Source organism: Gossypium hirsutum, chromosome D06 (genome assembly GCF_007990345.1).
Source record: "Gossypium hirsutum isolate 1008001.06 chromosome D06, Gossypium_hirsutum_v2.1, whole genome shotgun sequence".
Lineage (NCBI taxonomy): Eukaryota > Viridiplantae > Streptophyta > Magnoliopsida > Malvales > Malvaceae > Gossypium > Gossypium hirsutum.
This window is the reverse complement of record NC_053442.1, coordinates 38,915,017-38,922,797: the sequence shown is the minus strand read 5'-3', so window position 1 is coordinate 38,922,797 and position 7,781 is coordinate 38,915,017.

The following is a 7,781-nucleotide window of genomic DNA, read 5'->3' as shown; positions in this document are numbered from 1 at the left end:
TTTCTTGTCCACACGGCCTAAGACATGAGCATGTGTCTCAGCTGTGTGTGACACACGACCATGTGACACGGCCGTGTGGCCCTTGTAGGTTTTAAAGGTTGCATTTCGAAAGTTACACAGCCAGGCACACGGGTGTATGAGGTTATTTCGAAGGTTACACAGCCTAGCAAACGGGCGTGTGGCTTGTCCGTGTAACCCAAGTCAGAGAGTTATTGGTCGACTGTTTAACGGCATAGCAATAATGTGCAAGCATACACTATTGATGCAAGTATAGTAGACAAATGTAAGTCTGTCGGATACCTATCCCACAGGGATGGTTGTCTTTTGTCTATTCATGTTGGTGTAATAACTAGATAGAAACGAGATAGATTGTGAGGATAGTTGTCGGGGCAACAACTTGAAAATAATAAAATAAAATATAATAGTGATAAATTGGGATCCCCAACATGAATCTTTAGTAGAATACTAAGTGTCACAAGGTATAAAATGATAGGTGATTGTCGAGGTAATATATTTCAATGTATATCCTACCAAGCGTCACTCCTCTATTTAATCTGAGACTTAAACATGCACATTAACCCCAGCTTCCAATGATGGCAATATGGCACTATTAAGAACAAGTGGACTAAATTTCTCTAATCCTCACTCAACTTTCGTTGTAATGCTTGTTGGCTCGAACTGTCACTGCGCTTTCCAGTGTCAGTGATAGTAATAACACTTCTGTGTTAAGAAATATTCAAACCCAAGATTAAAAAATAAAAGCAAGATTGAATACGATAACATTTAACCAAGATTCATGTGTACTTCCATACAAACACAAAACAAAGTAATCACGAACATTTAGAAAGAAATAAGAAAGAATTGTGTGGAGAATACTATCCCTAGACAACTCGACTGAATCTCTCTGTTCCCTCTTGTCTCACACTTAGGTCTTCTCGGTAGAAGCTAATCTGCATCAATTTTCACGTTGGCTCACCCGTGAGAGGCTTAAGCTGCCATAGCTGCAAGCTTCAAGGTAAGATGAAGAAGATGATGGTCAAGAAAAAGCTCTCTCCTTTTTTTTTTCTCATGTCAACCTTTTATGTCCTCCTCCAACAGTTTATGTGTCCTTTCCTCAGAATTATTCTTCCCTTGGATGTATAGATTGGTTATACCAGACTGGACAACTAATACACTTTTAGTTCTTATCCAGACAGCTGTCAGGTGCAACGGTAATTCAAGACACTATCTAGAATTAACTCATGCAGCGACATTAATGCAAAAAGATAGCAAAATGAAGGATAAAATAGGCTAGGATTCACTAAGTTATAAAATGCAATTTACTAAACTGAAAATGCTAAAATATATGCTAAGAATAACTTAATGGGAATAGTTTAACCAATAAGTAAGGGGGAAAACCTATGTTCTTTCTAGTGCTATCACAAACCCAAACTTGAGTTTTTACTTGTCCTCAAATAAAACAAAAACTAGCAAGGCTAACGAAATTTTACTAAGGCAAATGATCATTCTAGCAATTTGAACCCTCTAAATTCCCAATGAATGAATCACACTCAGAAGAAAGAAGATTGCATCGACAATACATAAGCATGAATGATTAAGGTTGGAACTTCATCAATGTCATTATCATGCTTCAAACCCTAAGTTTAATCTACCAAAACAGCTGATACGAACTCGCTTATGAGGTGTAATTGAGTCGTTGAATGCTCGATCGATAAATTAAGTGGTTTCATTTTGGTTTAACAAAAGGCTATATTTTAAAGAAGATAGTTTAAAGCCGCGAATGAAAATAAGATAGAATTGATAGAATGGTGGTATTACGTACTTAAAAAAAGAATGAACCCGTAATAAAGATTAATGATCCGATTCTTATAATTTTTAAGGTGGAAGGTGGATAGCTGGATAGGACTGTGACCCTCTATCTAGCAAGATAGTGACCAAACGGTATAAGGATGAATGCCACACTCGGAGAGTAATAAGTTCAAGAAAGAAACAATTTTGATGCCACTAGCTAAACTAGATAAGTCGAATTGAATCTCGAAGAACAATAAGAGTGAACAACTCAAAAAGTCTGTTATATTTCATAAAAATATCAAAATCAATCAAGTAAGTAAGTTCCAAATGTTTACAAAACAACTATTTATAGGAAACGATAAAAGAAGATGAATGGCCAAAGTCAGCCATTAATGTAGTTCATGTACACAAACCATACAATGAACCGAATGATTCATGAACTCCCTTAAATGCATATGAATGGTTGTTCACTCCCCTTTGTTGGTTCATGGACGTTCATCCCTTATATTGGCATGTATTAGGACGTTCATGCACATCATTGAATGATATTCATGCATGAACCTTAACTTAAAGAGTCACATTCTTCCTCCCATTGCTGTGCATGAATTCTTAGCATAGAAGAAAGCTTCAAGTGCCTTGTATGACCACCAAAATTCTTATTCATCTGCTTGGGTCGTTCATGCACTTGCATGGAACATGCATTCTCATAAATAGGCGTTTAAATGGCATGTAGGTTCATGAACTAGTTACATGCATCTTGCAGATTCATCCTCTATGATGTTCATGCATGTTACCATTCATTGTGCCACATTAATTACTGAATTCTTTCCCCTTGGACATGCATGGATGCTTATCCATGAAGAAACTCCATGTTCTATGAATTGGCAGCCTTTAATTCCTCTCCATCCCCTTTGACTACTATAATGCATGGGACATGCATTTCCATTAATGACACCATAATGAGATTGTTGGTTCATGAATTTGATGCATAGATCTTTGAAATTCATTCCCTTGCCGAATAGTAACCTTGAAGAATGGATTCATCATCTCCAAAGTGCATGCACAATCGGGTGTAATGTCCCTCTAAAATATGCTTTAATGAACCTAGAAAATGCATGAATGTCCAGTCGCATATTAAATAACCTGCTAAGACAAAATAAACACTTGATTAAAAGTATCGATAAGATAAACTAAACACCAAATTAAATGTGTACTAATGTAAGACACAATTAAGAAATCTTACTTGCTAACATGCATTAAATCTGTCCGAATTAGAACATATTTAATGAGTATGACTCAAAACATGCATTGATGTTATCCTAATTAGAACATACTTAATAGACATAAATTAAAGTAAAAAACCAAGACAATATTAATGCTGAACAAACAATGACACAATTAATGGACTTAAACAACAAAACAGTCAGACATGTAATAAAGCTGTAGGAAATTAAACATAGTTAATAAGACCAAAATAACTAATAATGTTTAAGTCTTATTCAGTAGCTAATTAGTTAGCTAGGTGGAATTCAACTTGGATTAAATTGCATGGAGCACTTGTTGAACCATCCCAAACTTGTTTGACGAGTCCAATTGAAGCTTCCTCCCAAGTTCGTACAACTAAAGTCGAAATTACTCCTTGGTATTGCTTGGATAGAGCTCGAGCGATCGGTCCAGCTGGTAACTCGATTGGGTCACAAATGGGTTTGATTGAGTCCTTGGGTGAGTTCATATCATTTCCCCCTCTTCAAGGCGATTTGTCCTTAAATCGTCGCCTACATTAACAAGAGACAAGTTAGATACATTAAAATTTGCACTTAAAGGATACTTACCTGGTAGGTCCAATCTATATGAGTTATCAACGATTGGCTCCAACACTTGGAACGGACCAACATCTCTAGGTAGCAACAATTCAAAATGATTCATTCTTAAATCGGGCCATTTGTTGGAAAAGAATTTTTGTTGTTCAAAGTTCCTTAAATTATATCTTCCTTCCATCAGGTTGAACACAAATCTTTTCAGAACCATTTCAATTAGACTCCAGATTTTCATAGCTGGCAACATAGAAAAAACATGAAGAAATATAAAGTTATAATCATGCAAGACATGCTTAAATCCTTTCAACCATAATAGGGAACAATAATCTCCGAAATCAAAGAATTGATTTTGACTTTGTACACCAGCAGAGTTAACATATTTTTTTTTCGAAAATAATGTTAAATCATGGAAAAAATGAAACTGGCAAATATTTTTATACAAAATAAAATTATGCTGCTCACCGTCTAACATCATTAACTTGGGAAAACATGCTCCGGGTTTAAACACATGGTTTTGATCACTTATTTTCGGGTACAGTAAAAACTTTTCTTCCAGCAACAATTCACACAAATAAACTTTTCGCATAAGTATGTGAGAGCAATCAAAACTTTCAAAATTCCTTTGAACAGAGAGTGATATCCACAAAATTTTTGCACATGGAGTTAAAGAATTCACGTAGCATTCTAGATTGAACAGATCTTCACGTGACAAAATCTTTATCATATACGACAATCACATTTTGTCCAACAATGTCCACATCATCTTGCAATTTGATGTTATTCGAATAAACACAAAAAAAATAATGAAAGAAACATTTTAGGACGCTATTCGAAAAAGATTCAACAACTCTATTCAATGTATAACAACAAATTATGAGGAATTTTTTTAAGATAAACAGCATGGGAAAAATTGTCAACGTAATTCAAATAGTACCAATCTGATTGAATCTCGAGAAGTGATGCAATCCCAGTCGCATCATGTTACGACACAACTCGATGCTACCGAGATTGGCCCAAACTGGAGGGGCTCAAGTGAAAAATGAAGTTTTTAATTTCAGTTTGTCAATTTGGCTGCTGGAAAATAAGGACTTTGATTCATTAATTTTTAGTTATTTTAGTTTGTGTTTTTAATTATGTCATAGTTTGCACATCATTAATATGTGTTCTGCATTTAATAAAGTCATGCATTATGTAACTTTCATATTAGTTAAGTTTGCATCATTAAATTAAGTCAAGTTAGTTTAATTATGTAACTTTCATGTTAGTTAAATTTGCATTTCAAAACCATTCATTTAAGCATCTTAGTTTAATAAATGAGTTGCTGGACATTTATTCAACTCATCTTAGTTTTAATTAATAAGTGTTTTTGTTGAACTTTATTTAATAAGTGTTGTTCTTAATTAATCTAGTTCCTAGGATTATTTATTGATGCATGAGTTCAGTTCATTTAATTATGCTTATTTAATTAAACTAGTTGCTGGAATAAGTTCATTTATTTTAGTAAGTAATAATGTGTGTTATGATTAATAAGTGTTTTCATGTGTTTAATAAACTCATTTTAATGTGTTTATTGTAGGTGACTTTTCAGCTCATAGTGGTTACAATTTAAGGCTGTTATACATTGAATTAAGTGGCTATTCAAGTTATTTTCAGTTACAATTAAAGGGGCAGTTATAAAGGAAGCTTAAAAATCATTAAAGGAGTTTTTTTTGGAGCTTTCAAGAGAATTTAATCAAGCCTTTTAAATGTCATTAAGGAGCTGGTTAAAAGATGGTGTCTATTTAGCTGGCCAAGGACAACTCAAGAGTCATTTTTAAGCCATTAAAGATATTCAAATTAGCTGAATTGAAGTGATTTTATGGAAGGAGTTATTTGGTTCAAGCATAAGAAAAGACATTAGTTTTTATGGCACATTAAGTTGGATGTTTTTGACCATTCGGTTACCTTGTTCTAGCATTATAAATAGATGTAATCAGCCTTAGAGAAGAGAATTTTTGCTGAATATATATGAAAACTTTGAATTGTGAGTTATCCAATTCTCTTTGTCCTTACGGAATTGATTTGACTTATCAAGCATAGCTTGTGGCGTCTATCTTTTCTTGTTTGCCGAACTTATCACCTTTGGTGTGGCGTTCAATATACCTTTGGTTACTATCATAGTTGATAGAGGGTCAAGGTTTCTTGCTGTTTCTTTAAATCGATAAACGCCTAAGAACCATTTTGAGATTCGGGTCAACAATCCATTATTGTTGGTTCATTCTCGGTCTTAGCCAATTAATTCGTTATTGTTTCTTATCTATTTTGTCTACCGCCTTTGTTTGAAGCCATTATCTCTATTTTGTTTACTTTAAACCGAAACGAATCTATCCTACTCAATTCAAGATCGGGCAACTCAAATACGACTCGACTCAACACCGAGGCGGTTCGTATCAAGAAGTTCTTTACCTTGCTTATTTTTAGAGATGTGAAGAACATTTTTACTTTCCAACTTACCTTTTTCGATTAATTAGAATCGTTTCTCGTCAGCAAGGTAATGTAGTTGGAACTCGTCCTTGGGTGGAATTTTATAAACCTGAAATGGAGAGAATTCAAAAAGCAAAGTTGAATGTGGGTTAGTAAAAATAGTCCTTCCCTTTGTTCGAGTACTTTCATCTTCTTCACTCGTTTCTTTTTCGATCTCTCTTTCTTTTTCCACACTTTCTTTTATTTCTTCGATCTCATTGAAACATTCATCTCTAATATTGTCTTTTTTATCACTCTCATTTTCCTCTTTTCTCTCGCATAAATATTCCACATTTCAGATTCACTATCTCTTTTCCTTTCTTTTTCTTCTTGTTTTTGCATTTCATTATCTCTTTTATCAATAATTTTCAACTATTTCGTTTCTTCCTTTTTTTTGAGTTCTTTTCTTTTTCTTTGCCACTTTTCTTTTCTAACTCACTTACTTTCGAATTTTCAATAGAAACTTTCAACTTGAGTTGATCATTGTACACTTGTTTTGTGGTAAGAGGGGCTAAAGTCACAGTTTTTCCTAAGTGTTTGAAATTGTAACAGTTGGTGTAGCCGTCGTGCATAACTCTCTGGTCAAATTGCCATGGCCATCCAAGCAGTAGATGACCAGCATGCATAGGCACCATATCGCATAAGACCTCATCTTCATATTTGTCGATTGAAAAGGTAACAAGGATTTGTTTGGTCACCTTGAGTTCACCACCATCGTTAAGCCATTGCAACTTATAAGGGTGTGGATGCTTGGTAGTAGTTAAGCCAAGCTTTTCCACCATCATCGTGCTGGCCACGTTGGTGTAACTCCCGCCATCAATGATGACGCTACATACTTTTCCTTGCACATGGCAGCAAGTATGGAAGATATTCTTCCTTTACTGCTTGTTCTCCAGACTTTGAAGATTGAGGCTTCGCTTGATTACTAGCACCTCGCCATTAACAACATATTCTCGGTTCCGTTCAGAACTTCTTGACATGTTGATTGAAACCTCACCACAAACCTCACTTAAATCTCTTACAAAGAAAATAAAAGATGAGCACTCCACTCGTGTTTTTTGCTCTTTTTTTACTTTTACCTCGTTGATTGAACTCTCCATTCTATGCCTTTTTCCTCTCAAGTTCACCTTTTGAAGTTCTTAGAGATTACCTTAGACCTATTAGCAAGCTTGTAGGTTGGCTTCAAAAGGCTAAAAATAAAAGGAATTATGTTAGGTAAATAGGTAGGCTTGAAAGAAAACAATTTCAAGAGTGTGGCTGAAAAATGATTTTGAAGATCAAATGAAGACACGATCGGAAAATTAAACACTTTTGTACGCTAACTTTTCCTTTTTTTGATTGAAATAGCTCAAAACCCGAACTCCCACTTTTGTATTTTCAACTTTTGTATTTTGCACGGAATTTTTTTATATCTGAATTTTTTATACTTCTCTTCATTCCGGGAGTATGAAAAATTATAAAAACTTACTTAATTTTACTAGCTCTAATACCAATTGATACGAACTTGCTTACGAGGTGTAATTGAGTCGTTGAATGCCCGATAGATAAAATAAGTAGTTTCGTTTTGGTTTAACAAAAGGCTATATTTTAAAGAAGATAGTTTAAAGAAGCGGATGAAAATAAAGATAGAATTGATAGAATGATGGTATTACATACTTAAAACAAGAATGA